Here is a 14,757-nt window from a genome sequence, read left to right on the forward strand (position 1 = left end):
CTGGACTGTCCGCCTCTCTCTGCAGGCTTGACAGGGAGACATTACAACAATCAGGAGTCCTAACATTGTGCCGTATTTGCTTATAAAGAGATAAAACATTCCAGACATAGTTGAAATCTCAGTGTCCCCCCTTGTATACCCTCAGGTCATTCTTCCCAAGGTTTAAAATCCACTTGGTGCCTCCCAGCTCAGCATCTCTACGTTGGTCCGTCGAGGGACAGAGCCAATCCGTGGACAGGGCACCCCTCTCCTGACCAGTCAGAGGACCTGGATTGATGTCCTGCTTCTGTCACCTGCCAGTTGTGTGACTTGGCCAAATAGTTTAGTCTCTTTAAGCCTCAGATCTCCCCATCTTTCATTTGGGGCTAAAAATACCTTTCTCTCTGGACTACACTGAGGATAACAGATGAGGAAGTATTAGATAAGCTATAACATGGGCAGCCCCTGGCTGATCCGAGGTGGGGAGGGTAGCTGTGCTCATCCAGTAAGCAGACGATGACTTCCATGGGGTGCGCCAACCCAAAGACATGGTAGCTCTGTGCTGCCTTTTCTACCTCAGGCTTGCATGGCTGAGTGGATTTCATGCTGGCTCTGAGTGAGACGGATGGATCTTTTAGTTTTCAATTAACAAATGCCTCGCTCTTTAAACAAGCGGCACAACAAACAGATGCCCTGAATGATTGATGACAGGGAACATCTGTGGCCAAGCAGGCGGCTGCACCGGAGTCTCTGGCTTCCCGGGCTGGCAGGGCCCTCTGGGGGTCATTTGGTGCCTCCTCTCCCCTCCAGGCAGAACTGTCCCCAGTCCAAGTAGGCCAGGTGGGGGCAGGGTGGTCCTTTTCCTTATAGCTTTCTTGGAAAGGGGGACACGAGAGACTCCTTAAGTTTCTGTATGTTCCAGAAACTTCCAGAGTCACGAAGTTGTTCCTGATGTGCTACCTACATCTTTATTTTTTACGCTTTATCCTTGAAAATGGGAAGCAAATGTTTAGCAGTGGGTATTAGGGGCAGAGGATGAGTTGAGGCGGGTAGGGGTTTTGCTGGCCCATGGTAGTGAGGAAACAAAGGATGGATCCAACAGAAAGGAAGGAAAATCTAGAACTGCCTCTGTGGTCCAAGAATGTCCTCTAGCTGGAGGAGGAGGCATAGCTAGGGCTTGGAAGGGAGTCCCTTGCTGGTCTCTATCAAATTCTGATGCACCCACAGAGAGAAACACACACAGGCTGTCACAGGCCCCCTTCTGAAAATCATTCCACAGAAGATAAGGGAAATGCTCTCAATAGAGAGGTTGGAAGCAGAGCAGGATCAGGGAAGCAGCACCACTGGGGTCACGCAGGAGTTCACGGCCACATTTCACGCCCTTGGGAGCATTCTGAACGTCTCTGAGCCTCAGTTTCCTCAGTTGGAAAGTGGAGATACAGATCCTTATCGCAGTGTTATCATGAAGAGTAAGTGGGAATGACAACCGACATATTGGTGCTTAATCAATACATTTTGCCTGTTTTCTGCTCTCACCAAAAACTTCAACCAGAGAAGCACTGACAGAAATACATAAAGCTCTGTGGTATTCCAGCCTACTTTTCAGATTTCTTAACCTACTTCGCAGTTGAAAACTCAGTCCCTATTTTCAAGCTCTGGGAATGTTTCTTTTTTCGCCCTCTTCTCTTTTGTCATTTTGTGCTTATCCCATTTGCAAATGACTCTGAGAATGCTTAGGTGTCAATCCTTCTAGATCAGTGGAGGTGTGGGGCAAAAAGAAATGCACGTGTCCTTTTCATACTTCATTATTTTTATCAAAGTGCAGAAAACCTTAGAGAGGTAGAGAGTTCTTGGTTACCAATGTTGCTGAGAGATCCACAGCCCCATGTTGGAATAGTCCAGTGAGGGGACTGAAGGAAGAGGGGGCTGATCCTCCCAAGGGAGAGGTGGGGAAGGAGAGGATTCTTTTCAAAGGAGAGGTTTAGAGCACGCTCGCTCTTTGACCAAGACAGGAGAGTAGAGGGAGTTACCTGAGAGTTTTGATATCTGCATGTGCAATTCACCCTTAGAGACGGATTTCCTCCCTGGGCTTTTCCACATCAGTGTGAAATGGACATTTGTAGATATTCTTTGCATCCTCCTATTTTGGAACAATAAAGAATACAGGTGTGACCCACTTTAAGAAAGTCTATTATACAACTCTTCAGAGTTACAAAACAAATAAATTAAAATGCAATCATTCACATGAAAAATTTATTGAATTACTTGAAGGGAAGAGGTCACAAAAATATACACCTTATCTGTACACCCGAGTGCATAGCAGCATTATCCATAATAGCCAGAAGGTAGAAGCACCTCAAGTGTCCATCAACAGATGAATGGATAAACAAAATGTAGTATGTACATATAATGGGATATTATTCAGTCTTAAAAGGCCAGGAATCCTGTCACATGCTACAAGATGGATGAAACTTGAGGACATTATGCTAAGTGAAATAATCCACTCACAAAAGGACAAATATTGTACGATCCCACTTACATGAGGTACCCAGGGAAGGAAGAGATTCGAGTAGTAGTTGCCAGGGGCTGGAAGGAGTGGTGAACAGGAAGTTAGTGTTTAAAAGGTATAGGGTTTCCGTTTGGGAAGATGAAACAGTTCTGAGGATGGATGGTGGTGATGGTTGCACAACAATGTGAACGTACTTATGCTTAAACATGGTTAAGATGGTAAATTATATGTTATGTATATTTTACTATAATAGAAAATGTATAAACCTTGTGTTTCAATAGCCACTGTGGTCGCCATACATGTGAAAATAAAATAAAACATCTTGGAGATTACCAGTAGGTGGAAAAGTGACTATTTAGAAAACAATCAATTTATGTATAACTTGGGAAGTTGTATTTGGGGAAGTTCAATCAGTACTGCCTTGCATTTCCTCAGCCCTTTCTGTGATCTCATCTACCTTCCAATAGCCTTGTGATGTCAAGAATATCATGAATTGGGGAGAGTGCTGGAAGGTTAAAGGGCTTCCCCTTCCAGAGGATGGGAATAGGCAATGAAACTAGAGTGATAGTTTTCTGATAGTCTGCACATTCAAGCACTCAGGTCTGTTTGCTTTTTAAATTTTTATTGAAATATAGTTGATTGTGTTAATTAGTTGTTAGTTTCAGATGTACAGCAAAGTGACTCAATTATACATACATATATATATTCTTTTTTTTTAATGCATGCTCTCATGCCATTTTTTTTCTTTTTTGTTTGTGTTGGGTCTTCATTGCTGTGTGTGGGCTTTCTCTAGTTGTGGCGCGTGGGGGTTACTCTTCGTAGCGGTGCACGGGCTTCTCATTGTGGTGGCTTCTCTTGTTGCGGAGCATGGGCTCTAGGTATGCAGGCTTCAATAGTTGTGGCTCACGGGCTTCGTTGCTCTGTGGCATGTGGGATCTTTTCAGACCAGGGCTCGAACCTGTGTCCCCTGTGTTGGCAGGCGGATTCTTAACCATGCGCCACCAGAGAAGCCCATATATTCTTTTTTTACATTCTCTTCCATTATAGGTTATTACAAGATTTTGAGTATAGTTCCCTGTGCTCTACAGTAGGTCCTTGTTGGTTATCTATTTTATATATAGTAGTGTGTATATGTTAATCTCAAACTCCTAATCAAGCACTCAGGTTTTGAATGGAGTTGTACAGTTCAGAGAAACCTCTAATAGTGAAGAAAAGCTCAATGTGAGCTTTCCTTATTGAAGGTGAACAAATCGAGAGCAGAGGTATTTTTATTCTGAAAGCCAACCAGCAGCATTCAGGATTCTTTCTCACTCTCTGCTCCTTTGCATATGTTTGCCATGGCTGAGGGCTCTACCTAGCTGCTCATGCCCTCGCTGCCTCCAACACGGTCTGGGTGTCAGTCAGGGGATGTGGATGTAAGAAATGAACAATTTGGGCACCTTAAGGGCAAAAAGGGAAGTCATCGAAAATACTGTAGTAGCTCACAGAATCACAAGGGAGATTGCAACACCAGCCTTATAAAACAGGCAGCAACAAAAGAGCTAGACACTGTAGGGTCTTCAACTAAAATCAAGCCCACCCAGCGGTCCAGTGAGAACTCAGTTATTGCAGATAAACACAGGGCACCAGATGGCATCAGCACCGCTGCTGGCATCAGGCACTGGCATTCCCCTGGCACTCTGTCATGCTGCTTCTGGAAACTGAAGTTGTGGCTACTTGGGCTGCCTCTGGAATGGATGTTCTGCTCTCCCTGCTTCTCTGAGTCACCAGCTCCTGAGTCAAAATCTGGGACATCTGCCTCTAATTGAGCTGACCAAGAACCACACAGTTTAGGAAGGGACAAAAGCTGCAGAGCCTAATAGCAGTGATCCACTATGTCCTAGATCCAAAGGGAACAAGAAATGACTCAGTTCTGTCCATTCTACTTTCTGAATGCACCCTTGCTGCCACCAGTGCAATCCAGGTCAGCAGCAGCATCTCAGGCAGTTATTACCAAAGCCTTTTCTTGGGTCTCTCACCTCTGGCCCATCTTCCACGCTGCATAAGAAGGCTGTTTCTAAAACATACATTTGATCATGTCACCACTGCTGAAAACCCTGCAAAGTCTTTCCCTTGCCTTTGAAATAAATTCTACTCTTGTTAAAATGGATTAAATCTGCCATATCTGTCCCTTGCCTCTCTCCAGTCTCATCTCTGCTGGTGTCCCCTCTGCAGAGAATGAATCAGTGAGTTTAGGAAAGAGCCACAGAGATGATCTACCCCAGTTTCCCAAATATCAGTCCTTAGATTGGATGCAATGCAAACACCTGGGAAACTAAGAGAAATATAGGTCTAAGATCCCAAATGCCAGACCTGCTCTATAAGAATTTAGAAAGTGGGGGTTCTGATATTTATAAAAACCCAACCAGTGGTTCTGAGCATCAGCCAGATGGGGAAACACTAATCTAATCAATACCCCTCATTTTACAGACATGGGAGCCAGGCCCGGACAGGTTAAATATTCGGTGTATATGAATCAAGTTTGGTGTTGTAATGAAGCAAAACTTCAAGCAAAGTTGATCTCACCCATTTAGTGCTCTACGTATCATTATTGGACCACGTGGTAATTAGGCATAAATAGTGAGTGTGTTATTCAGAGGGAAGACTATTATTACAGTTATAGAAACCAAGTATTTGGGGAGGGTCAACTTGATGGGGGGAGGGAAAGGAAACATTGGGAAAGATTGGGGTGCTAGTCTGAGGTTCCATAGAGGGCCCCCAGGTCTATCTTCTGGTCTCTGACAGATCTGATGACGGGTAGGGCTGTCTACAGATTTGGAGAGTCAGTTGGGAGCTGAGTTGCTGGGATGTGATTCAAGGCAAGCCCTTAGATAAGACTGGTGAGAGACAAAAGAGCCCTTGACCCCTTCCTCCAGTGAGGCAGGGACTGGACTGGGTGGGACATCATGGGAAGAGGAAGGAAGCAGGATTGTAGATCTTGGGTTCTTCTGCTGCAAGAACAAGCCAAGGGATGGGACTTAAAGAAATCCCTTTCTCTGCCTACTTTCAAGCAGAAGCCTCTTCCTCACACACTGGAATTGCCCATTGAGTCGTGTCCCAGGCCCATCTCCAGGACTGTGTCCTCACTGCTCTCTTTGTCTGAGATGACTGACTTCCCCCCACCCCCATCTATATGTCTGATTCCCACTAGTCTTTCAGAGTCCAGCTCAAACTGTTGTGTTCCATAGGCCTTTCCTCATCTCCCTCACCCCACCCTCATCTCCCTCACCCCACCCTCATCTCCCTCACCCCTCCCCAGTTTTAATAAACTCATGCAGCTCTTTGTGACATTCATGACATCATTATTTGTGTTCTTGTCTTATTTCTTGACTAAAGAGTGAGATCCCCTGGCTCACCTGCATCCCTCCCTCCATCCCCCAGCATAGAACCAACCCATCACAAGGTAGACTCTCAACAAAAGTTTGTTAAGAGAAATCTCCCCAGTTAGTCATCCATTTGGCTTAACGAACAAACACCCCTGAGGGCTTAAAGGAGAGTTTTCTGTTGTACCCAATTTAGTGTGAGTTGTTTTGTTTTGATTTCTTTCCAACTTTGTAGCTGAGAGCCTCTGGGGATGTGGAAGCTTTGATGCAGGTAGGAATGGGGAGAGTTGGAAGTCAAGGAAGAGAGCAGTCCAAATGCCCAGAGTGTGGACAAAGGGTAGCTGGACAGGTGGGTTCAACTGTCAGGGATTTTGAGAGAGTAGTTGGGTGTTGACTTGACTCTGAGGTTCCAGGAAGGAGGAAAGTGGTGAGTGAAGGAGGGAAAGGTGGGGAGAGGTGAGAGGTAGGAGAGAGGGAAGGAGAAAGACGAGGAGAATGATGAGATCAAAGACATCTAGCCCCTCTTTGTTCTGTGACATATTCTTGTTTTGGGCATAGCACCTTCTCCTCTGCAAAGAGCTAGTACCGAAAGAAGCCACCCCACCAGTCACCCAGTCCTGGCTGAGCCCCTAGTCTGCTTGGATTACAAGGAAGAGCACACAAGTTCAGGAGAAGAAACTCCCTTGCCTGTGTCCTGACCTTCCCTCAAAGCCAAGTGACTGGTTTTCCCGTCTGACTCTCCTGCTCCCAGTTCTATCACAAAATTGCTACAGGAGTCTGTGCTGAGATGGCCAAACCCATGGAGGGCTCCAAAAGCTGTGTGCTGTTGCCTAGCTCTGAGACTTTGAACGAGTTGCTTAACTAAGTCTCAGTTTCCTTATCTGTAAAATGGATATAATAGTTTATTTTTAAAGGTTTTTGTGAAAATTAAATGTGATCCCGTATGGGGGAGCTCCCTGAGAAAGAATACTTGGCCCTCAGGAAGTGGTCCTTAAGTGGGATTTACTATTATTAGTGATGGACTTGACTTATCAGGCAGGTGACTTAGGAGGAATTATGGAGTAAACCCACCTGCTTCCACGGGCATCCTCTTCTCTCCTGTGACCCTCCTGGGGAACATCCTCCCCAGCTAGGGGGATGGCCATCCTTCCTCATCTTTTCCCACCCTGCCCAGCTTCCAGCAACATCCAGCAAGCCCTCCTAGAGGGTCTTGGCTTACCTCTATGCCACTCATGCTGGCAACCTAAGAACTATTTGGGTTTTCCTGAGCCCACTAGATAATCTTGTAATTACCTATGGGCAATATCATTTGCTTAAAACCATGACTGTCTTAAGCATGGTTTAAGGAATATTACTGCTCAGACAGACAGCTGGGGAAAGTCAGCTGCAAGGAGGCAGCAGCAGCAGTACCTTCCGTCCTTTGGGGAAGTGTTCCCAGCATCATGCCACGTATGGCAGGCACAGGCGCAGTAGCTGAGCTGTGTTGGGCTCTGCAGGACGAGCTTTGCTGGCACACTTGCCTAGCTCGGACCCTGGTCCCCTCCCACCTGGACCATTGTAATTGCCTCCTCACTGCTCTCTCTGCCTCCAAACTTACCCCTAGATCCAACTTTGGCCCAGCATCAAGAGAGAGCCATCCAAAGGCAGATGTAACCACATTACCCCTCTGCTAAACTCTTCAAGGGCTGCCTATCGGCTACCAGGGAGTGTGGTCCTCCTTGTCTGCTCCTGACAAAGAGCAGCCTCCATCTGCCTCCACCCACATCTCCAGCTTCATCTCTTGCCCCTCCTCTTCTCCTACTTTACTCTGCAGCAGTGCCTAACCATGCCGTGGGCCCTCACATCCACTGACATTTGCTTGTACTCTTCCCTCTGGCTGGAATGTTTTCCTCTCCCCAGGCATCCTTCTCTCCAGCAGGTCCCTGATGGGGTCCTCAGAGCACATTAAGTACCTCTACCCAATCACACTTCCCATTACGTTGCAATTACTAGAAAGGATTATCTTACCCATCTTTAGTTTCTCAGTGCCTAGCATGGGGCCAGAAATAGAGAAAGCTACTCAGTGAGTGTTGAGCTGAGTTTATCTGCTGAGGTCTCAAGCCTGCCTGAGCATCCTCATAGCTGTGCCCAACCAGCTGGATGGACCATCTATGTCCCTCCATTTGGACACCCCCTCCTTTGCCCATGATTACACCACTGCTCTGCTGCCTGTTGCCCAGTCTTCCAGACAACCACCTGCCAGACTAGCCAGCCCTCCAGACCTACAACCCCATGTTTTCTGGGGCCTGCTCTTTTAACTGCACATGGTCTTTACTGCTACTCTGGCTTCCTTCTCCTTTGTTTGGTTCTCTGCTAGCTGTGGGGTATAGATTAGCAAAACTCAAACCAGGAAATGAGGGAACCAGCAGAACAGTGTTCAAGGTCTCAACTTAAGACCATTGCCAGGGAGAAAAGTCTCCATGCTGGATATCTCAGATTTCCTCTTCCAGGTCTGCTCTCTACTGTTCTCCACCTGCACCAGCCCTGGAGCTGAACTTCAGGGACCGCATCAAGGCCCCCCTGCACCTGGTTGGACCACTGGAAGGAAATCAGAAAAAGGGAAGAGGATGAGGTCAGAGTTGGCCCCAGATGGGGCTTCCTTGCCTCTCTATTCCCTGGGGGGCTTTCTGCAAACCTGGAGGGACTACCCTTGAGCACCTCAGTGACTCTCATCACTGTAGGTCCTCGCGCCTGGACCTTGACACTCTCCATGCCTTCCCTGGGATCCAGGCTATTCTGTCACTGCCTTTGTCCTCCAGGGAGTTTTCTAAGAGTTTGAGAAAACTACACTTGCCCCTGATCCAAGTCTGAATGTGTTGGTCATTGTTTATAAAAAGAGGAAACAACACTTCTCTGGGGCTTACTCTGCTGCAGGTGCTGTGCTTCCCATGTTGGTGTTTAATTTAATCCCCACAACCCTTGGTGTCACAAGTGGTATAATGGGCTCTGGGACTGTTTGAAGAGGGAGAACTAGGATTAAAGCTGGGTTCCTCAAACTCCAAGCCCAGTGCTTTGTCCCTCATGTTTTCATGGAGCATCTATGTCAAGGATGGCAAAGAGATTTTATCTCACATGTCAGTTCTGACTGACTTAGTTACTGCCTGCAGTGCTGTGGTGAGAATGATTACGAGGCCACATCTGTGCTCAATGGGAGAGAGTATCATGATAAATTAGAGATGTCTGGCATGGGGAGAGCAGGAGGGAGTGACAGGCAGTACATGTGCCACATATTTGCTGCCCTCGGTCAAAGCCATTTCTGTGGCAGCCACATGGGCTTAGTGACAGGCACCATTGCAACTAGGACTTCTCTGCTTCACGTCACGCTCCTGCCACATGGAGGAGCGTGCCTCTTCTCAACCAGAATTCAAGTCTCAGCGTTGCTACTTATCTGCCATATGATCTCAGGCAAGTCACTGCATCCCTTTGAGCCTGAGTTGCTTTGTCAGGAAAATACAACATAGTGTTGTACTTACTTATAAAGTCGGTTTCACTAAGTCTGACTTGGCGTAATGCTTGTAGAGCCCCTAGTACAATGCCTTATACACAATAGGCATTTGACAAAGAGTAGTAGCAGGAAGTTGTCGTTGGCTATCATACTATCAAGGCCGGTTGCCCACAGTGTTGCACCAGCTTCTGGTATCTATGACCTGCCAAGGGAAGAAATGCCCAGTCCTCCCAGCTAGCCCAGACACTCATTCAAGGGCCATTATGTCTGTGATTGTCAGTGATTTACCATGAAGTCCCATTACTCTCCACTCTATTGTTAGACATCTCAAATCCTCCCCAGGGGCTCCCCCTCCTTAACGTGATTACCTGTCTTGAGTGTATCTTTAAGCTCTTTTTCATAGAGAGGCTGATAAATATCTGGTAGAACATGGAAGCTCATTATCATCTTAATTGGAGAAGATGGCCTGATAAATAACATACGTAATTTAATTGCCAAGGTAAACCCCATAAAAGTTCATGAGAAATCAAAAACCCATAATCAAAGGTTTTGAAATTTCTGGACAGGTAATTCCCAGGTTTGGACGCAATAGGGGTCAGGTTATTGCAGCACAGCAGGCTGCTGACTTTTCCCTGCTCTGGACAAGATCAGAGCCATCGCCTTTTGCAGTAGAGGAGAACGTGGCTCATGGATCCAGTATTTTCTTTAGACATGTATTCATTCTGTTAAGCGTTTCTTAAGGGCCTGGTACTTTTCTAGTGAGTTAGGGCTGCCTCATTGTCTAAGGACATCTGTTGTTTTCCCCACATGATGAGAGTCCCAGGAACTAACTCTTCTGGCTCTAGATTTCCTCTTTCCAGAAATACCTGGGACCTTCTTTCCCCCACGGACCCAGCCATGCCTCACATCCACGCTCCTTCCTCCAATGTATCTCTCCTCTTCCACTGCCTAGGGCTTCCTCCACCACAATGCCAGATCCCATGGTTTCCCATAGAACCAACTTTTCAGTAAACAGAATTTCCTGTTCCCTCAGACTCTTCAACTGAATGGCTCTTCTCTTTCTAGCTTAACTGAAACTTGGCTTTTTCCTCCAAATTTTGTTTTCCCTGCAGGCTTATCGATTAGGAATTGCTCTTTCTTCCACAACCCACAAATGTCTCCATCAGGAGCCAGAGATGACATCCTCAGGCTCCCTAATGCAGCTTTCACAAATTTCGCCTCTACGTCCACGTAAAGTAAGGCCCGGGTCCCTCCCTCACTCCATCCCTATCTTCTCCAGGTCCCCTGGAGACAACCTCCCTCACAGTCTCCTACAACCCAGCCCCGCTGGAACCCTGGGGATTTCCTCATCTGCGTGAACCACCCATCCAAGCCCTGGGCCGCCCAGTGCCTCGACGGCCTTAGCCCTGACTACCTTCACCTCCTCTCAAGTTCAACTGTTTACAGCTACAGCCTGAGTCTGGTCAGCAGCTTGGATTGTGCCACTGCAAAAAGTTCAGATTCAAAGGCCTCACTGTCTGCCTTCAACCTCTTATCTTACCATCTCCAGTTCAGGCACTTGGACCCATCTCAGCCCCAGCCTCACCAGCACCTCTTGTTCCCTACACTTACTCACCCTGTCAGCCTCCACTTTCTTTCCATTCTTCTCTGTCTAGCCTGGACCACATGGTTTATTATTTGAGCTACTCTATTGCCAATATTTTATTCTCTTGCCATTCTCAATCCTCAGGTAACTCACCTCATCAACTGGCTCCATATTTCCTCCCTCTCTCTCTCTCTCTCTCTCTCTCTCTCTGGCATGCAAACCTCTCTATTCTTAGCTCACAATTCTTTCTTCCCATCTTTGCTATGGTCCCCTGTAGGCAAAGCACTTTTCCCTGCCTGATTGATGTTCACATTGAGACTGCCACGTGACCGGTTTTGCACAGTGGAATGTGGGCAGAAGTGATAGTGTGTCTGCTCTGAACCAAGGCCTTAAGAGCCTTGCTTGTTTCTGATCCTCTCTCTTCAGCCTCTGACAACATGATGAGAAAAACATGCTCGGCTAGCTCACTGGCCCAAGGATGGAAGGCACATGGAAGAGCCCTAGATATGCAGACCTGCAACACAGTGCAGAGCCACCCTGCAGACACATGAGTGAGTCAAATAAATGTTTATTCTTACCATAAGCCACTGGGGCTGGGGCTCGCTTACTCCGCAGCATTATTGCATTATTAGTATGGACTAATACAGCCTCCGATATCTTAATCTCCTTCTTTCCTTCCAGATAGTCCCCATCAGTATTTAAATATGTCTAAGTCTCTTCCATCTTACAAAGCAAACCCTGCATCCCCGCTTGTCCTCTTCTAGCTATTGCCCTGCTCACCCATACTCTTCTCAAGTAAGATTCTAGGAAGAAGTGTCTCTTCTCATTGTGCCTCATTCTTGCTTCATCTTACTGTTGTCTGGCTTTGCTCCACTACTTCCCTGAAACTGCTCTTGCCAGGGTCACTATTTTTTCAGCAGTGTTTACTGAGCACCTACACTGTGCTCTGGCTGGACACTGAGGATGCAAATATGAAAAGATAAGCAAGAGTTCTGTCAGCCCATGGAGCTCATGGCCCAGGGGCACCTAGACAGGCAATCAGACAATTACAAGCTAGCGTGCTGAGAGCGGTACTGAGACAAAGAGTGCACGTGTCAAATCAGAACTGCAGTGAGGTATCACCTCACACCAGTCAGAATGGCCATTACTAAAACATCAACAAATAACAAATGCTGGAAAGGGTGTGGAGAAAAGGGAACCCTCCTACACTCTTGGTGGGAGTGTAAGTTGGTGCAGCCACTGTGGAAAACAGTATGGAGCTTCCTCAGAAAACTAAAAATAGAATTACCATATGATTCAGCAATTTCACTCCTGGACATATATCTGGACAAAACCAAAATTCAAAAAGGTACATGCACTCCTAAATTCATAGCAGCACTATTCACGATAGCCAAGACACGGAAGCAACCTAAATGTCCATTGACAGATGACTTGATAAAGAATATGTGGTACATTTATACAATGGAATACTACTCAGCCATAAAAAAAGAATGAAATAATGCCATTTGCAGCAACATGGATGCAACTAGAGATTATCATACTAAGTAAAGTAAGTCAGAAAGAGAAAGACAAATACCATATGATATCACTTATATGTGGGATCTAAAATATGACACAAATGAACCTATCTATGAAACAGAATCAGGGACATAAAGAACAGATTGGTGGTTGCCAAGGGGGAGGGGGTTGGGGGAGGGATGGAGTGGGAGGTTGGGGTTAGCAGATGTAAACTTTTATATATAGAATGGATAAACAAGGTCCTACTTTATAACACAGAGAACTATATTCAACATTCTATGATAAACCATAATGGAAAAGAATATTTAAAAAAGAATGTGTATATATATATATGTGTGTGTGTATGTGTATATATATATATATATATATATATATATATATATAAAACTGAACCACTTTGCTCTACAACAGTAATTAACACAACATTGTAAATCAACTATACTTCAATTTAATTAAAAAAAAAGGAGTGCACATGGGAGGGCACAAACACAGGATGGGAGGTCAGAGAAGTATCCTTGGAGTAGGGGACATCAAATTTGAGAAATAAAGAAAGGGAGGACTTAGCCAGGCAAAGAAGGGAAGAAAGTTCCAACTAAAGTAGAAAAAAATGATATTTTTGAAGACACAAATCCCATTAAATCACTGCCTTCCTTAGAGCCTTCAAAAGTTCCTCCTTGTACTCATGCCGCTGCAGGAGGGCAAGTTCTTGTTCACCATTTTATCCCCACTAGGCTCACAGTAGGAATTTCATAACTATTTCATAACACAAAATAGTTAAACTACAAAATACAAAAGAGGTAATGTATTCACAGGTGAAACATGAGAAGCACAAAGCAGAATGTTATTTGCTGGATTCCCTGGAACACTATTATTGATTACTGAGTGTTATAACAAAACTAGCATTTGCATAATGTTTAGTTTAATGTTGGTTGCACAATTGGTGCTTAATAAATGCTTGTTGAATACATGTAGTGTTTGGTAATTTAAGGGACTTAAAAATTATGTTATGTTGTAATTCTCACATCATCTCTGTGAAAAAATATGTCACGGAGAAAATTTCTCAAATGTTAAGTCAATTTCCCAAGATCACTCAACTAGGAAGTAGTGAAGTCGCAATTGGAACTTAGGGTTTCCAGTGGCAAAATCTACACTCTTTCCATGAAGCACGTAGACTCCAGACACACGTAAATTGTAGCATCGGGCAGGCTGTCTCACAGCTGAGACTTGAGCTAGACTGTGACAGATCAGTAGCATTTGGTTAGACCGTGAGAGGTGCAGAGAATTCTTGGTGAGAGGACCAGCATGAACACAGGAATAAGGAAGGGGAAAACATTCTTTCAAGGGACAGTGAGGAGACTGGTCAGCTTGAGGCAGAGGGACCACATGGCTGGAGCAGGGCCACATCCAAGGATCAGAATGAACTCAAAGTCCTGACTCTAAAGAGCTCCTCTTTCACCCTAATAATTGAGCATCAAATGGTTTCTGACTACAGGCATTAGGGCAAAAAGGAATCATGATAACTAACACAAGAATTGTTATCCAAGCGGAGAAAGCACACCACAAGCTCATCTATGCTCAATTGTACAAGCCTCCATAGGACACTGATATATATTCATTGTGCTAGATGTGTGTGCAAGTACCAAAGTGGGCCCCCCCGGTAGGATCAGCAGAAGATGCCTATTTCTTAGACAAAGCTGTATGACTCACTGGAATTCATAGGACTTCAATAGACTTTATCTGCTTGCAAATCTTTCAATGGGTATAAAGTTTCAGTTATACAATATGAATAAGTTCTAGAGATTCGCTGTACAACATAGTGCCTATATTTAAAAATACTTTACTGTGCACTTAAAATTTGGTTAAGAAGGTAGATTCCATGTTAAGTGTTATTAACGCACAGGCACACACACAAACCACAAAGAGGCACAAGGAAACTTTTGGAGGTGATACATTTGTCTATTACCTTGATTGAGGTAGCTGGTTTCCCAGGTATATGCATAAGTCCAAACTCATCAAATTATATACATTAAATATGTGTGGGGTTTTTTGGTATATAAATTATACCTCAACAAAGCTGTCCAAAAAAATTAAAAGAAGCCTCTGAGATGAAACTAGGGAATGTAGCTTTGTTATACAAGGACCAGGAAGGAAGTGGTACCAGAATTGGTGCTGTCCTGGGGTCAGGCCGTGCTGCATGAAGCTGGGAGTGGCGGCACGCATGGAGGGGGACAGTCTGAACGCCCTTGCAGAGTCAGTTGAAGCCCATAAGTGTTAAAATTGATATTCCATGTCAGTTGCCTTTTATACGACTTCCCCTTCT

This window comes from Globicephala melas, chromosome 8 (genome assembly GCF_963455315.2).
Source record: "Globicephala melas chromosome 8, mGloMel1.2, whole genome shotgun sequence".
In the NCBI taxonomy this organism is placed as follows: domain Eukaryota; kingdom Metazoa; phylum Chordata; class Mammalia; order Artiodactyla; family Delphinidae; genus Globicephala; species Globicephala melas.